The following is a 17,002-nucleotide window of genomic DNA, read 5'->3' on the forward strand; positions in this document are numbered from 1 at the left end:
ACATAACATATAGATTTCTCAGCAGTATGGAAATTCTCCTGCTTTGCCCTAACTCAGCCTGCTACAATTTAGTGGCATCCAAATGCATTGGGTTACGGCTTCCATCATCCCCAGCCAGAATGGGCAATGGATGAAAGGAGCCACAGAAGGTTTGGGAAAGCTGTTATAATTATCTCACACAAGCCTATGTTTGATACATTAAAGACTGGAATAATTAAGTTAGCTTCCTATATTTTAATATGATGTTCCTCCTTTTTTGTTGCCTGTGTTCTAAACTTTATTACACAATAAAATTTCGTGTAAAAAACAAACGAACAAGCATTGCTCCTTGTAAAACTGCACATGTTTTACAGTCATAATTTCAGATTTTGTTCTGTCTGTGCCAGGGCTTCGAAGTGCGGGCAGTTGCCTGCAACATAAAATGCTTCTTGACGGTTGCCTTCTCATCCAGAGAAAACAGGATGTCAGGAAGAGGTGTTCTTATTAAATGAAACAGGCTTGTTGTCAATTGCAGGGAAACAGATTGTGGCAAAGCACTAGGTGACAAATGGTGAGAAATTTGACCGAAGACAACCTGGCTCAGGGAAGTCTGGGCTGTCCTTCCATTGAAGATATTGTATTTATACAAAGACCAAACATGGAGGCTGGAGTTCCATTATGCAAGGTAAATCAAAGGTGGCAGAGGGGTTTAGATTCAATAACCTCTACGATCTCTTTCAACTCCACCATTCAAGCTTTTCCTTGTTATGCTCATTTTATGCACGTCCGCTTTTGCTGGTGAGAGCATTGCACCCTGTGTGGTCTCTAGGAGCATTTACATCTACAACCTCCAGGGGAAAGGAAGCCAGAAACTCCCTTATAAAGAAAGAGGGAAGTTAAACATGGGCATTGCTTAAATCTAGAGAGCGAGCGAGAGCCAGAGCGAGCGAGCAATAGAGCGCTCAATACGGTGGCTAACCCCAGTTTCTAACGGGGTGGTCTTGCCTAGTCCGTTCGAGCAACGCAGCAATTTTTTTTTTTCTGCATGGACTTTCATGCACTTCCTCCTCTTTTGCTCTGATCCTGAGCAAACCGTTGATACACGCCTGAACCTTGTTCTTTCTCAGCGATCCAAGGAAGTGGATGGAAAGCCACGAAAGCGAAGAGAAACCCGCTCGCCTTAAAGGCGTCACAAGGCTCTTGGTGGCTACGTTGAGGAGCGGCAGCCTCCTTTCCTGCCTCCGATCTCTTCCCCTCTCCTTCTCTCGAGGACCCTCCCCCCCATCAGCCAAAACAAAGATACCCCACCCTGCCCACCCCGCCTTTGCCCGGCTCCTCGCGTCTGTTGCAAGGTCCCCTCGCCTCGCCAAGGCGCGGGAGGAGAAGGAAGGCGCAGCTGCCGCGGGCTCTCCCCCGGGGCTGGCAAGACCCGAGACCCCGCGGCCGCTGCGATTGGACGGCGCCTCTCCCCTGACGCTTGGCGGACAGAATAGCAACAGCTTGGCTTGGGTGGAGGAAACGGGCGGGGGTGGGGGTGGGAGAGGGAGGGAGAGAAAGCAGCTCAGCCGTTCCCTTGGGGAGTTTCCCTCTACATGTATGTATAATAACGAAGGCAGGCAAGGCACGTAACGCAGGCACGCAGGGCTGGATTTCAGGACCCTGGACAGAGGCAGAGGCGGGCGCGGTTGTGGCGCCGGCGGTGGCTCGATGTGATCGCCTTATTATAGGCAGGCCGATCTTCTTCCCCCGGCCTCTTTTTTTCCCCCTCCTGCAGCGTTGCGAGACCCAGTGCTTTCGGTCCCCGAAGAAGCGGGCTGCAGACCACGAAAGCCTTGGCCCCGTAAAGCTGCCCCCCTTTTAAGATGTCACAAGGCTCTTTGTTGGTTTTGTTGCAACAGGCGATCCTCCGGGCCGTTCTTCTCTAAAGAACCCAGGAGTGTCGGATGCGACGCCCCGATCCCCGCTCCCGATGTTGGCCTCCTTCCAGGGAACCGTGGAGCCTAGCTCACCGCCATCCCTCCCCTCCCCTCTCCCCTCCCTGCCTTTTAACTCACTCATAATCCCCTCCTTTCGCTACAAACCACTCAAAATGGCTTTCTCGCTAGGTCCCCTTGGACCTTTACCGTGTAATGATATCCACTCTAAATAATTAACCAGAAAACGAAAAGAGCTGGGCACAAAGGCCGAGCCCAAGAGAAGACCACTTTGGGATTATCCCCTCCACGCGCAGCCACGGTTCTCTACAAATCGGACTGACAGATTTTTTCTCTTGCTTGGACAGTCCCATTTATCTCCTGACAAATTGGCTAGAAGTGCCTCAGGATCCAGAAGCAGGCATTAACCACCAAGAAAGGAAAAGGAAGAATACAGTCCTCCTGTGCAAGGCAGCATGCCCGGGGGCGGTTGTTTTCTACAGCTGCAAATGGGATGGCAGCTTTTGAACCCATGACTTCTGATCTCCACCTCATCATCCCTTTAATCATGAAATGGTTAGGTGGTTGGACTGGGATGTCAAAGATGCAGATTCCAGGCCCAATGGAGCCATGAAACTCCCTGCTCTTGGGTTACTCTCTCTCTCTCTCTCTCTCTCTCTCTCTCTCTGACTTAACTCACAGGATTGTTGTGAGGATAATGTAAGGCAGAAGGAAGCTGTGCATGCAGCCTTGAATTCACTGGCAGAAAAGCAGGTTGTGAATGTAACTAGTAAGCAAATCTTTAGCATATAAAAATAAACAAAAAACATAATTGAAAAGATATACCCCCCTATTACTTTTATATACCTGAAAGGAAAACATAAAAGAAGCATAGACACTGTCATGATTTGGCCCCTTCATCTGGCCCAGTTGACCTTGTTCTGACAAACTGTGACAGACTTTGTCCCGTTCCTGTTTCAGACATGGGCAAAAGTGCGTGGTTGGCACTTTACAGGAATAGCGTTGGATACGTGAATATAACCAAGAAGATATGTCCACCACCTTCTTTCCTCCCAATGCAGTGACTACAACTCCCATTACCACAGCCTGCCTTATTGGAGATCGTGTTGGTTGTAGTCAGAGAGTACCAACTTGAAGAAGACTGCCGCACGCATTCAGATAAAAGGCCTTAGGCTTCTGGCTAGCCAACTTGTTAGTTCTTTTTAAAGGTGCAATTGTTATTTTTAAATGTTACAGCTTACAAAAGAATGCAAAGCCATCAGTGGACAGAATAGCTGAAGAACTAAAATATCAAAATGGCATGGATAACATGTCTCAAAGTGCAAACATATCTGTGTAAGAGAGCAACACAGAACACAACACTTAGGCCCACACTGAAGGTCTGGAGCTCATAGAATCTTAGAATAGTGAAGATGGAAGGGGCCTATGAGTCCATCACGTCCAACCCCCTGCTTGATGCTGGAATACAAATCAAAGGACAGCTTAGAAAAACTGTTTCTCTGAACTACATCTCCCACAAGTTTCCAGCTAGCATAGCCATAGCTAGAGAATTCTAAAAGCAGTAGTCTAGAAGATGAAGCTTTCTAAGCTCAGGAACCATGTCATCCACCACCCTTGAAGAGGGACAGTAAGCTACTGTCCTAAACAGTTTGGTCCTACCAACATCTTATCTCTGCTCCTTGCCATTTGCTGCCCAAGCATGTGCTTCGCTCCACCTAATATCAGGTTAGCCTTGATCGATGCAGGTTTACGGGTATTCTCCCATCCAGATATTGGTCCAAACTAAGAACTGTTTAGCAGTAGCTGAGGGGTCTCATCAGATTCAGTCAGACCAGCACCAATGAGGGCCATCTCAAAAAAGGCCCTCTTTTTTTTTTAAGTGACCTGATTTGGTGCAGAAATACTTGGAGGAGGGCAAGGCATTCATCTGAACATTGAGGGCATAAGTCCTTCAGAAATACTGGCTTGAAATCATGTAGGGTGTTGAACATTATAAAGCCCAAGTGTTGCATCAAGAGGCATTGGCAGGAAAACGAGAAGGGAAAAGGGAGTCATGTGAATGCCATGCTCTCCCGCATGAAAAGTGCCACTGAGCCCAGCAACAGCTCTCTGCAGCTTAGTGCACACAGTGTATAATACAGATCTAGAATATCTTTGAAATATGCACAGCAGATGGATACGTGGACGGATTTTAAAAAAGAAAAACAAAAGAAAACAAGAAGTGTATTTTGCTCAATAGAGTCCAAAAAAAGAAAGCTTAAGGTTTAAAATGGGTCTTATTATATAAATGGCATCCTTTATTTTAACTCAACATGTTGAAAGTGGACTCAAGAGAACTGATTTTAAAAGTTACTACTACTACTACTACTACTACTACTACTACTACTACTACTACTACTACTACTACTACTTTTGAATCATCATCATCTTAGAACTGAAGAGCTGGAAGGAACCCTATGGATCACTGAGTCCAATTTTGGAGGGGGGAATCCCGTATCTGATCCATGGGCTGCCACAAGGCATGGCATCTTTATATATTGTTTCGGTTTGGCAAAGGAATGGAAAGGTAGAAGAACTACATATAGATGGGAAGATACAAGGAACAGACAAACTAACAGGTGTGTGCGCTTGTGTGTGTATGGTTAAAGAGCTCTCCGTTTTGTCTGCACACTTCTTTTCAATACGCTCCACTTAGTCTCTACTTTTGTGCCCTCCCTTATAAGCACATAAGTCTGTCACCCACCCACCCACCACACGGACTCTGCCTCCACTGCCCATCCCACACTCCTTGACAGCTCACAGATGGGATTGCCATGGCTTATGTGTTGCTTTACAGCCCAAATCCTTGAGACATTGTTCGAGATCAGGAATTAACACCCCACAGCTGCTGGACTCAGAAAGGGATGCCTATAGGGTGGGGGAGGGCTATAAAAGAGATCGGTCTGATCCATTAAGCAGTGAAAGATCTGGAAGAACCTGATGCAGCCTTCTAGGCTGCAACGAAGAAGTCTTAGGTTGGGCCAATGCCTGGATGGGAGACCAACGGGGAATTCACATTGTTTGGGCCTGGCTCTGCCATTAGACAGACAGAGGCAAACACCTCAAAAGCAAATGCTAGTGGTTGGACAGAAGAAACCAATTGTTGGAGAACTCTGCTGCATGTTCCCCAACAGCCCACCTACACAGCCTGTTTTTGAGCTTATAAAAATAGATATTGTCTTTTACTGATGAAAGCCACCTTGGGTCCTTTTAAAGGAGAAAGTCGAGGTAAAAATATTTTCAGTCCATCAATCCATCAAAGTTACTTTTCTGATGTATATCTCTCAGAATTCCCCAGCAGTAGCCAGGAGATCCTGAGATCCGGTCAGCTCCGGTCCATGCCATGAGGAGAGGCACCTTTTGTTTTCCCCTCAACCAGCAAAATGTCTTCATTTGATCATGGCTGCCATCTTTTAAAAAAAACCATTCTGAACTAGGATACCTGAAATAATGGAGCGATCTCTTTCCACCAGGAAGGCTGAACACCTAGAGAAATGAGGCTAATGAACGAAGCATTCCTGAAAGTGTGGAATTACAAAGAAGTGAATGGAGAGGCAGTGGTTTCCTCTTAACCGCAAAATGGCGTGTAACTCGGCCGCCAAGTGCCTTTGTGTGTCTTTTAATGTCGATGAAATGCTAGCTTCGGAAGCGCATAAGTGGGAGAAAGGACAGAGATACCCAGAAGCTTCTGCTGGAGGATAATACACACTTTAAATAAATAATAACTTCCTTAAATTACCACTTAAGCCCTTCATTATTTATGCATTATGTTAATACCTCACCTTCCTCCATGCTAAAACAAAAAGAAGCATATATAGAGTTTTTCTTAGTCTGTCTCCCATCCAGGAAATAATCACTGGAACTTGCTTGGATTCCATGAGGGAACAGCATGTTTTCAGACAATACCCCAAGACCACAACTTGGACTACAAGCCCCAGAACCCCCCATGCTGGCCAGAGAATTCTGTAAACTGTAGTTTTGGAAAAAAAAAAAAAAAAAGGGTTACATTTCTAAGCTTTATCCAAAGTAACCTGCCTTCCCGTAGTCATGGTGGGTGGACTGGATAGGAATTGAAAATGTCGGACCAGTTTTTTGGACCAGTTCCCAGAATTCCCAGTAGTCGTACTTCAAAAGAACATATGAGCAAAACAGAGAAAAAGACTGATATAAAGCATCTGCAGAGCTTGGAAACTACTTTCTTAGACCACAAGTCCCAGAATCTTCCAGCTAGTAGAGCATCTTCAAGGCTCAAATTCTTGGAGAGGAGGAGAATTCTTCTACAAAAGCTTGCTAATGACCCACAAGAAAAGGCTACTAGAAATCAGATAATGGGCACAGCAGTGTTTATCACCAGGGATCTACACTATCATCTGCCATCCAGCTCAGGCCTGCTGATCAACTCTGAGCTTGCTTGGGGTCCTCAGTTGGTAGCTGGAGGGAGACTGAATTTTTCTAGCAAGTAGATGTTTCAGTGGTCCTGCAGGATATGTGTGGGGACTTAACTGGGGATGGGTAATTAAGCCCCACTAATTTACAAAAGATATGCAACTGGTCTAGAATTGCTTTGCTGGTACAAATCCATGCAATTCAGATGCGTATGTTTTAGGTTTCTGCTTGGCATGAGCATCACTGCTGTAAATATGTATTGTCACGATGAGCATTCAAGCTTTTAGATTACCCCTTCTTACTACACTACTGGGATAATCAGGAGCTGCCCGGGCTGGTGGATTCTGAAAACTGTGCTCCAATAAAGTCATTTTTTTGAAGCTTTGGATGTGATGGTGGGGATTTCATCATGTTCTCTCTCGTTTGTCATGTCATCTCTGAAAATTGCAGAAGATTGGAACTCCGTGAAATTAGGGTCACATCTTGCAGGCTGTGGGTCAAAGGCTCCCTATCTCACAACTCCAGTTTGTCCCTTACATACTGTTAAGAAACAGCCCTTCTTTCTCAAGAAGGAAGGATTTCTGCATAGGCCTAACCCCCCCCCCCTCCGGTTATCTTTCTGGAATTTACTACTCATATTTGCCCTTACTACATGGAATTCTATAAGTAAACTTAAAATCTTGTGTTGTTGTTGAAACTTTTCATAAGGCCACCACCCTGAGACTTGAACTTGTGACAGAATGGGATGGGGATATCCTGAGATTGTAGGCAGAGTATGCTATATTGCTGAAACCAGCAGCTGGACATGCTGCTTTCTAAAATGCTTCCAGATGTCAAACTGAACGTCATCCACAAGTAGAGAATTAGTATACCAAGGAGAAACCTTCTCAATCTGCCTCCTCCCTGATGTGCTGCTTTTCTTGTTACAGGGATGGCTTGTTTGCTTGCTTGCTTCTTAGTTTGTTGATATTTACATGAAGGTGCATTCATCAATCCCATTCCCTCAACCATAGCATGAAACGATAACATCTGCTACAGAAATGGGGAGCTTCCAGAGGGCTCTTGGCTACATGCACCCCCTTCCCTGTCCCCCTTGCACCGGTTCCCACATAGATCCCGCCTCTCAAACAAGGAAAGCCCTCCCCCTTGTGTCCCCCAGTAGCATTTTTGAGGTGGGGGCAAGCAGGGGGGGCTGTGGGCCTCTCGGACATGGGGAAACTGTCCCACAGTGAACCCCTAGAGGACACGGAGTGGATTGAAGAGACCACAGGGATGGGGAAGATCAGGTATATTAAACTCATTGGCTTAATCTGCCTTGTGCATTTATTAATCCGCCTACATTTACTGAATCTGAACACTTTTAAGGAAAAGGAGCACAAATCCAGATTTCTAGATTCCCTGTTGATGGAGCACTTTGTCCTGAAATCACCCCTTGTTTTCTCCTGGGCTTTTCTCTCCTTCTCTCTCTCTCTCTACGCCCTCCTCTTGTTTCCTGGATGAATGCACAGTGACACCCCTTTCGTCAGAAGTTCTAGCAATGCCTTCCAAACCTCAGGGCTTTTTTCCAACTCGTCCCCAGATTTCCTGTCAGTTTAACCTCCACTCCTGTCGTCCAATTTGCTCAGCCGTTCTTCACAGCTCTGTCATTTTCTGGGAAAGGCAAGGGGAAAGAAACGGCCTCAGAAGGGCAATGGAAAGGGAGATAGGATGTCCTGGCTGGGGACAATGGGAGTTAGAGTCCAATATATCCAAAAGGCATCAGGTAGAGGAAGGCCGGGTGTATGTTTGTGTCATGTGTGTCTGCACGCACATGCACACACTTGTCTACACTTGTGCACGTGTGTGTTGTAGGGAAGAGATTGGCAGCAACTCTACTTTGCTACGAAGTGCCTTCTTTGGTAAGGACCAATTGTATCTCAAGGCTTAGTTCACATATCTTTCTCCTGCTTTTCCTTTAAATCAGGGGCCAGCAACTTCCAGCTCAAGGGCCAAATGCATACCTCCAGACCCCATATTTTCAGACTCCCCTTAGGCCACACCCCCATCTCCAAGCCACACCCCTTGCTTGTACCACTCCAGATTTTTGACATTATTGGCTACACCCTGACCTGTTTCTCAGCTACAAAGCTGATGCAGGGGACTGGGCATAGGCTGGCCAAGGGGGAATCTCTGTCTGCCAATGCCTCAGATTTTGTCTTCATCATCTGCTGAACAAAGGGAAAAGTCATATCCGTAATCATCCTGCCTGTTCCTGTTTCTAAAAAAAACAAAGAAACCTTGGAATAATGTCGATCATCTCTCGTGGGAACAGACTATGAGCTCAAAGCAAATTCTCGAGCTCAGAATGTTTAATACATAGGTATAGTTGAAGCAACCACGAAGTTCTCCTGAACTTTCTTGCACTGTAAAATCCCATCACTCCTTGCCCTGCCTTCACTAGATAGGGATGATTGGAAATTGGACTCCAGCATCATCTGGAGTGCTACGTGCTTCCCATTTTTGCTTAAATTGAAAGTGTTGGTAGATCTTAGGGAGGCAGAAAGATGGAAACAAAAGACAAAGCACCGCCTTTTCTGCTAACCTCAAGCATCTCTGGGCTTAATCAGAACCTAAAGTGAGCTTTGCTGATCATACTCAAGACCAATCTTCTATCCTACAAGCCAACCAGTTGCCTTTGGAGAGCCTACAAGCAAGATGTAAAAGCCACTGCACTCTTCTCTACATTTTCCCAAGAACCCGGTATTCAGAGGCACACAGTCTCAGATTTCAAATGGAGGAGGCTGCCATCATGACTAGTGCTACGTAGGTGATGATAACTATCGTTGACTTCCCTCATCCAACCACAGAAGAAGGGAGACCAGCAGAAATGTACAGGTTTATGGTTTTGAACCACAGCTCCCAGAATTCCCCAGGCAGCAGAATTTTCTAAGAATTCTGGGAACTGTAGTTACAACTACAAATTGGCATAAAGACCAGACCTCTTTTTTTGAAATTCTGGGAATCGTAGTACTACAAGGCATGTTCCTCTAAACCCTGGCTTCACCCTAGTGGAGACCATGGACCCATCTTGATTTCCACCCCCTGCCTTCTCCTTCCCACTCCAAAAGACATCTGGCTGGCTGGATTAGCTGCTCTAGTCCCTTGCTCAGCAGGCGGCTTACTTTCATTATACATTGCAAGTTGTCAAGGAAGGGAAGGGAGTGAAGGGGAGAGGAGGGAGAAAAAGCATCTTCCAATGTTGGGAACAGATGTTGATCCCACTACAAAACCCAAAAGGCCTGTTGCTGTCTGGGCTGGTGGGAACCCCAGCCTCTTACCATCAATAGATTTCAGGTTAGCATCCAATGGACAGAACAATGGCTCATTGCCTCTTTTTCTTTCAACTGTAAGTGTAGCCTTCCGTGGATTCCTCTGGAACAAGTGGATCCATCACCACCCCAAGCTGTCCCCAATTAAATATTTTCTCCATTCTCGGCAGCAGCAGATTTTATGATCCAAATACAGCCATTCCTGCCAACAAGAGCCCCCCTCATATCATCAGTTTACGAGCTGGGGATCAAGGTGGTTTGCAAATCGCATTCATTCCGTGGGCCTGCTCTAACTGGGACTCACAATTAGGTTTCAGCCTAACGATTTTGATAGGTGAACTTGAGGAAATGAAAGGGGGCTGGCTCCCCACCCCCATGTGGAAATCCTCTTTTAAGAGGGCAGCTGCTCTACCACACGGAGATATAATCCAGTTCTGCACAAAGTATAAGTTTACATTTCATTTGTAAGATATTTTTTGTCTTCCTTTGAAAGAAACATCTAAGAAACTTACATAGCAACAGCAGCAACAATAGAATAAAACCAAGCAAAAGGTGCTTCTTCTTTTTTTACTTCCCCAGCATTATTGATCCATAGCCGTTTTTATGCAGACATAATGAAATACAGAGTCCACTAACCTATTGCAATTCAGTCAGCTAGTCTATAACCCTGTTCTCCAAAAGCAGCCAAACAAGTTCACGACCAGGGAACAGAAGTAATGGGCTTCCTCCCTCCCTTTTCTTTTTTTGTTCTTCAGCATCTGATTTGCCAAGGTATACTGCTACTGAACAGGAAGGCTCTGTTTGGTTTTCATGGCTAACAGCTACTGATCTGTGTCCTATTGTTAAAAAGCCACCTAAGCTAGGAGACCTTCACACCAATATTGTGTAGTAATGAATTCCATTTGTTGTTTATTGCACAATAGGACAAGGGCAGAGAAGCTCAGGACATGTCTGTCTTTCCCCTTTGCCTCCGTCATTTATTATACGGCATTTTCTTCCTTCTACACAGTTTAAATACATCTGCTTAATGGGTCCAGATATCAGATCAAGTCTGAATTATCTATGGAGGCAAAAATGTTGAACGTGAGACTATCCTACTTTGGGTGCATCAAGAGAAGACAATTGTCTCTGGGAAAAAGAATAATTAAGGTGGAAAAGGTGGAAGGCAGCAGGGAAAGAGGAAGTCAAAATACAAGATGGACTGACTCCCGAAAGGAACCACAGGCTTGCATTTGAAAGAAGTGAGCCGGGCAGTTGAGGACAAGACATTTTGGAGATGGCTCGTTCATAGGGTCTCCATAAGTCAGAGGCAACTTGACGGCACATACTGTAACAACAACAACTTAATGGAAATAAGAACTTGAAGCTACAGTATGCTGGCATGTTGGTCCCAGCCTTTCATCGTGGTCCCCACCCGCCCTGCCCATCTTTGAGCTTCTCTCAAACAGAATTTAGCTGCTGGGTTAAAAGAAGCTCCATGCCCATCCCTTATTGCTATATGACAAAGCATCGTTACAAATATATGAGACAGGAACCTGATTGAAGCTAAGCAGGTATTGTCGTTTCCGCTATTAACGGGATGGGAGGCCCTCTGGGGAAACTGCAGCACCACTTTGGATTCCACTGTACAAGTAAGAGCTGACCGGATAACTCAGTGGGTTCAGTATCTGATTGTGGAGCCAGAGGTTGGGCGTTTGGTTTCCCCCACTGGGCCTCCTGATAAAAAGAGGCCAGTCTGGGTGGCCTTGGGCCAGCTGCACACAGTCCCAGGGCACTGCTAGTGGAAGGGAAGGGGGGAACCACTTTTGACTATTCTCTGCCTGGAAAACCCTGGAAGGGGTCATCAGAAGTCAGAATTGACATGACAGTGTACAGTGATGACAGTTATAGGAGTAAGATGAATAGAGAAAATGGTAAGAGAAATGCAGATGTTCAGGTTTTACCTAATTGCAATAGGCATGCGCGTATCTTTTATTTGTTTGTTTAAATATTTTTAACCCATCTTTCTCCTTTAAAAGGAGATGGCTTACAATTAAAAGACAGTCTTGAAGCTAGTAAAAATAAGTGTGCAACACTAAAGGGATCAATGGATCAAAAAAAATAAATAAATCCCTAAGCAGCACAAAAACATTCTATGCAACAATCCATTTTAAAAACCCTCTTCACTCAAGGGAAGTTTGCCTGAAGGTCTTTCACCAGTTGTAAGATGTCTCACCTACTGGCCTTTTCAGTCCTAGAGAACTTGTTTCAAATTGGAACATCTGGCCAGGCTGTTTTGTTATAGCTGAACCTGTGATTTGAAATTTCTGCCTCATAACCCAGACTCTCACAGCTCATCGTAGTCCTGCTTACACAGAAGTCCCTTTGGGTTCAGTTGGTCTTATTCTTAAGTAAAGTGCACATGGGATCGCTCAAGTAGTGATTAGACTGGACAGGCTGTTGCAACCCATTTATAGAGGGGGAGGAGCTTTATGACTCTGTCACGGTGAAAATAAAGGAGAACTGAGACTAGGCCACAAAAACTGAGGCCACGATATATTTGCTAGCTTTTAAGATCAAATCCACACGACGGAGTGAGCTCCCGTCGCTTGTCCCAGCTCCCGCCAACCTAGCGGTTCGAAAGCATGCAAATGTGAGTAGATAAATAGGGACCACTTCGGTGGAAAGGTAACAGCATTCCGTGTCTAAGTCGTACTGGCCATGTGACCATGGAAAGATTGTCTTTGGACAAACGCTGGCTCTATGGCTTGGAAACGGGGATAAGCACCACCCCCTAGAGTCGAACACGACTGGACAAAAATTGTCAAGGGGAACCTTTAAGTGCAAAATCTTAGCTAATGTACAGACTGATGTACATGAGGAAGGGAGGAACAGGGTGTTTCTGAGCATGTCCAGCCCAACAAATCAAGTGCCAAAATCAAGCTTGCAAATCCCTGAATTAAAAATCCACTTTTTGTTTCCCAGTATCCTTTTTTCAGCAACCTAATTTGGGAAGAAGGAACAGCTAGGAATCATTTGCAAATTGCCTGTAGATCCTGATCTACTTTCTGCCCATTCTTGCTTTCTAGAGTGGAGGTGCTAGGTCTTTTTGATTAACTGGGGATTATATGCCATCCCCTGAAGCTTCCCAGTTCTTTGAGTCTCCCTGTAGTCCTTGTAGCTGAAAGAGTTTGGGGGGGTGGCTTTTCCAAAAAAAAAAAAAAAAAGATTTATCCTCTTTATAATGCAGTCTTGAGAGTTTCTTTCTCTTGAATTGGCAGTTAAGACCCATTAGCTTTGCAAAAGACCTGTTCTTAGTGGGGAGGAAAACAGCTGGAACTGGTTGGTTGATATAGATCAATGGTCCCCATGTTTAGGCTCCCCAAATGTTCTTAGAGTATGATTTCCAGAAATTTTGGCCAGCATGACTAGTGGTGAAGGCTTCTGGGAGTTTTAATTGAAAAACATCTGGGGAACCAAGCTTGCGAAGCATTGGTCTGTATCAACCCATTTGCCTGCTATTTCAGGTTCTTTGTGGGGAAGAGGCTGTGGGAGTTGTCATGGTGACAGATTGACCACGAGATGTATTATTTGAGGAGTCTGTGTGTGAAAGAGGGAGGGGGGGTACATTTCTTTAAATCCTATACGTAATATGCCTTGCATACATATGATTAGGTTGGGAACATGATTAAATATGTAATCCCAAAAGATGGCCAGCTTGAGAATAACAGCATTGATTGCAACTAAGTCCCTTCCTGTTAACTCTTCAACCTCCACACTTTGCTCCAGGAAAACAAACAAACCCCAGAGCTTTATAATAATCTTAGAACTGAAGAGCTGGAAGGGACCCTATAGATCATCACTTCCAGCCCCTGTCAAGGAGGCCCAATGGGGGGATCGAACTCCCAACCTCTGGCTCCACAGCCAGAGACATAAACCCCTGAGGTGTCCAGCAGTTCACATCTCTGCCTTTGCCCCATTCTAATCCACTTGCTTCCTTCTCAGGAACTCACCCTCACCCCTGCCACCTTCTCCCCCCGCCTTTCACCTTCTACCTTCCTTCTGTGCTGGAGATCTGTTTTCCTATCTGCACAAAAACACATTACGGTTGCCTTCATACCCCACAGATACTTGGGTGTCAATTCTGTTCAACCTACTGTAGCAGGCTTTCCTTTTGAGTAGACATGGGCAGGACTGCACTGCCGGCCCGCTTCCACACTTAATTTTGATTGCAAAAGAGATGTTGGAACTCAAACCTTCCTGGACATTTCACCAGCGCCACTCAACAGATTTTGCTGCCAGAAGCACAGCGACAAACAGCACCTTCCACCCAGACATTAGCAGTAGGAGACATTGTGCAGAAGGCCGGACATGTTATTTTGATACCTAAGGCAGAAAACCCCGCAAAGATTCTCCCTACCTATGTCAATTTAAACAACAACTCCTGCACCATCAATGAGAAGCTAAACAGATCATATTTTGCTCTCTGTTCCTTTTTCACAGGTTGACCATCAAATATTTAGTCTTCATAATGCTGCGTGGTTCCTTGCTGTGTGACTGCCCCTTCCCTAAACTTGCATCATGAGATATGAGTCTCGCTATCCTAGAGGTAGAGCTTGCCCCAAGTCATGTCTTTAACCCAGCGGGCCATTCCTTCTAAGCCCCACTCAACCTTGAAACGAGGGATCTGCAGGCCCCTCCCAGGACGGCTAAAGATAAAACAGGGAGGAAGAGGCGGAAAAGACCCGCTCGATCTTCTTGTACAAAAAGGCAGGATCCAAAAGTGACAAAAGGTGAATTTTGTCATTGGCTAGCATTTTGACCATGTCATGAGGGCTACATGCCATCAAGTCACCTCTAACATATGGCAACCCCATGAATGAGTGGTTTCCAGAATCTCAATAGTCCTGCTCAGCTCTTGTCGACTCAAGCCTTGGGATGAGAAATTACTTTGTGTGTGCTCAGAGGCTTCTTTCTTACAGCATTAGGATTAAGCAGTGAAAGTAGTCTTCAGTTGAGCCCTGGCTCCTATTCAAGCTGCTCTGAGATATTGGACTACGTAGCAGTTTTAAAATCATTTTTTTAAAAAGCTTGCTTGTATTTAAGCCGCACCGAAGCCTCTAAATCCTGCCTATCTTCTGGAGGTATTTGGAGCAGTCAAGACTCCTCTCTTAATCTCACCTGCTCTGGTTCAACAGGCTCCAGTGCTCTCAAAGTTAATGCAGGGGCTCCCCTTTCAGATCTTGCAGGGAGTGCTAACCATTGCAGACACAGCCACCCAGCGTGGAGAGAGGCGAACAAACGGAGCACAATCCAACTTCCAGGAGAGCAGAGAAGGGAGCAATGGGAGAGTCATGTGGCAGAGATGCTATTTCTCACACACACACACACACACACACACACACACGCACGCACACACACACACACACACACACACACACACACACACACGGTAAATGCCTGGATGAGGACCGGGGTGGCTAGCTTGATGACGTACGAGGATCCACACAACAGCTCTCACCATCTCCTTAGGAAAACCATGGCAACCAACACAAGCCTAAGGTCGGAGCTGTCAGCAAAGGGAAAAAATCCACACGTCCACACACCACTCTCTCTCTCTCTCTCTCTCTCACACACACACACACACACACACACACACACACACAGAGAGAGAGAGAGAGAGAGAGAAAGCACATGTCAGCCTGCATGTTTTGCCGTTAGGCACCTTCCGCCTGGCTCCTGACAAGCCTGGCTTGCTTAACTCACAAAAGAAAGAGGTGAGGGGGGCTCACAGCCACCAGAGGTCTGGCTGTCAGCTTGTTTACAACAAGGATTTCAATAAGGTCAATGCTTAAGGGTCAGGCGGCTGATTATTATTATTATTTTTTTAAGGACAGGTCAACAGCTGAGAGCACAATATTTCCATGCCTTAACATTCCCATTCAAGAAACAAGGAAAGCAGATTAGGTGACTTGCCCAAGTCTGTCCAGTAAGTCCATGGCAGAAGGACGACTTTGATTCTACCAACAGCCTGCCTTTCCCTGAAGTGACCCTGTTCTTCCTTGTCAGTCTGTTTTTCTCTGCTTAATGTTTGCATGCCGTGCAGGTAAACACAGAGAATCACTATTATAATAAAGTGGTCATCCTTAGTGCAGGAGTATTCTTATGGTAAAATGCTTTCCCTCTGTCACTTGTAGGGAGGGCATTTGCACCTTTAACAAACACACCCCAGACAGGAAGCCGTGGTGGTTTTGTTTTCCCTCTAGCATGAGAATGCTTCACCTGTTGAGTTTCCACAGCAGGTTCAAGACTCCAGAAGCTTTACCAGCAAAAAAAAGGTGACAAATAAAATCTCTCCTGGAAAGAGAGCGCTCTGCTCCTAATGCGCTTCCCCTCTGGGTTGATTGTGTGCCTCACAATCGTTCTAACAGCGTGTTCCAGATTAATTCTGGAGAACCCCAATTGAGACTAATCCCTGTTAATCATCCTTTGGGAGTCTATGGATTGTGGCTTATTAAATGACCTCCCTCCTTCCCTCCTCCTTTTTTTTTCACTACATCATGACAGCAGCGTATGCCTGTACGTAGGAAGGACAGAGAGCGAGAGGATATTCAGTGTTTACTTCAGGGCTGAGGAGGCTGCAGCCCTTGAGATATTGTTAGACCACAGCTCCCATAATCCCTTATCCCAGGCCAGGCTAGCTAGGGCCAATGGGTATCGGAGTCCACTAACCTTTAGGTAACTACAGGTTCACAACACCTGATTTAATTTCTAGAAAAAGGAATACCAGGTATTTGGGGAGAAGTTCCAACACAACATAAAAATGTCAGCTGTAGGAAGGTCTGGGTTCAAATTATGCCACAAAGCTCCCAGGATGGGGTGATCTGCTGCAAATCGTAACTTCCCACCTTGATTTTAGCATGCTGGGTTGTTGTTGCAAACATAAAAACATGGGGAGAGTGAGCCACATGGACCTAGAAAGAAGGTTAGGAGAGAAATGTTTTCCCCATCTAAAACATAAGAGATGTGACATAGAGGAGTGCACTTGTTACTTGCTCAGAGGCACTCTTGGAATTGCATTCCTTGTTTACAAAGCCAAACCCTAGCATTGAGGGCAGACAGGAGATAGGCTGGCCATAGATTGAGCTGGAGAAGGTCAGGCTTTCTAGCGGTGTGCACTGTGTAGAATAAAAAAAAGTTCTGCCCTCAGTTAGAGACAACAGCTTGCTCTGCCTTAAATTATTGATAGGTCATAACAACAACTCTCAGCCGCTTCACCAACCTGGAAAGAACAATCCCAAACGCACTGGCCTTGCTTCGTTTCTGCCAGAGGCACAGTTCAGCCAACAGTACTTTCCAACATCCTCCACCCACCCT

At 45.6% G+C, this 17,002-nt stretch overlaps 1 protein-coding gene across 2 annotated transcripts in view; it reads right to left on the minus strand.

Moving 5' to 3' along the window:
* Positions 1-17,002, minus strand: part of SYT5 (synaptotagmin 5) — a 29,433-nt gene that overhangs the window by 10,721 nt on the left and 1,710 nt on the right. The window contains exon 1 of one of the 2 annotated variants that reach the window (XM_072976711.2): positions 14,807-14,864. The exons of the other annotated variant lie outside the window; for it this stretch is intronic. The gene's annotated coding sequence lies outside the window, so the exon portion shown is untranslated. Of the gene's footprint in view, positions 1-14,806; positions 14,865-17,002 lie in introns of those variants that run through there. 2 annotated transcript variants of the gene reach the window in all.

The sequence above is a fragment of the Pogona vitticeps genome, chromosome 6 (genome assembly GCF_051106095.1).
Source record: "Pogona vitticeps strain Pit_001003342236 chromosome 6, PviZW2.1, whole genome shotgun sequence".
Taxonomy (NCBI): domain Eukaryota; kingdom Metazoa; phylum Chordata; class Lepidosauria; order Squamata; family Agamidae; genus Pogona; species Pogona vitticeps.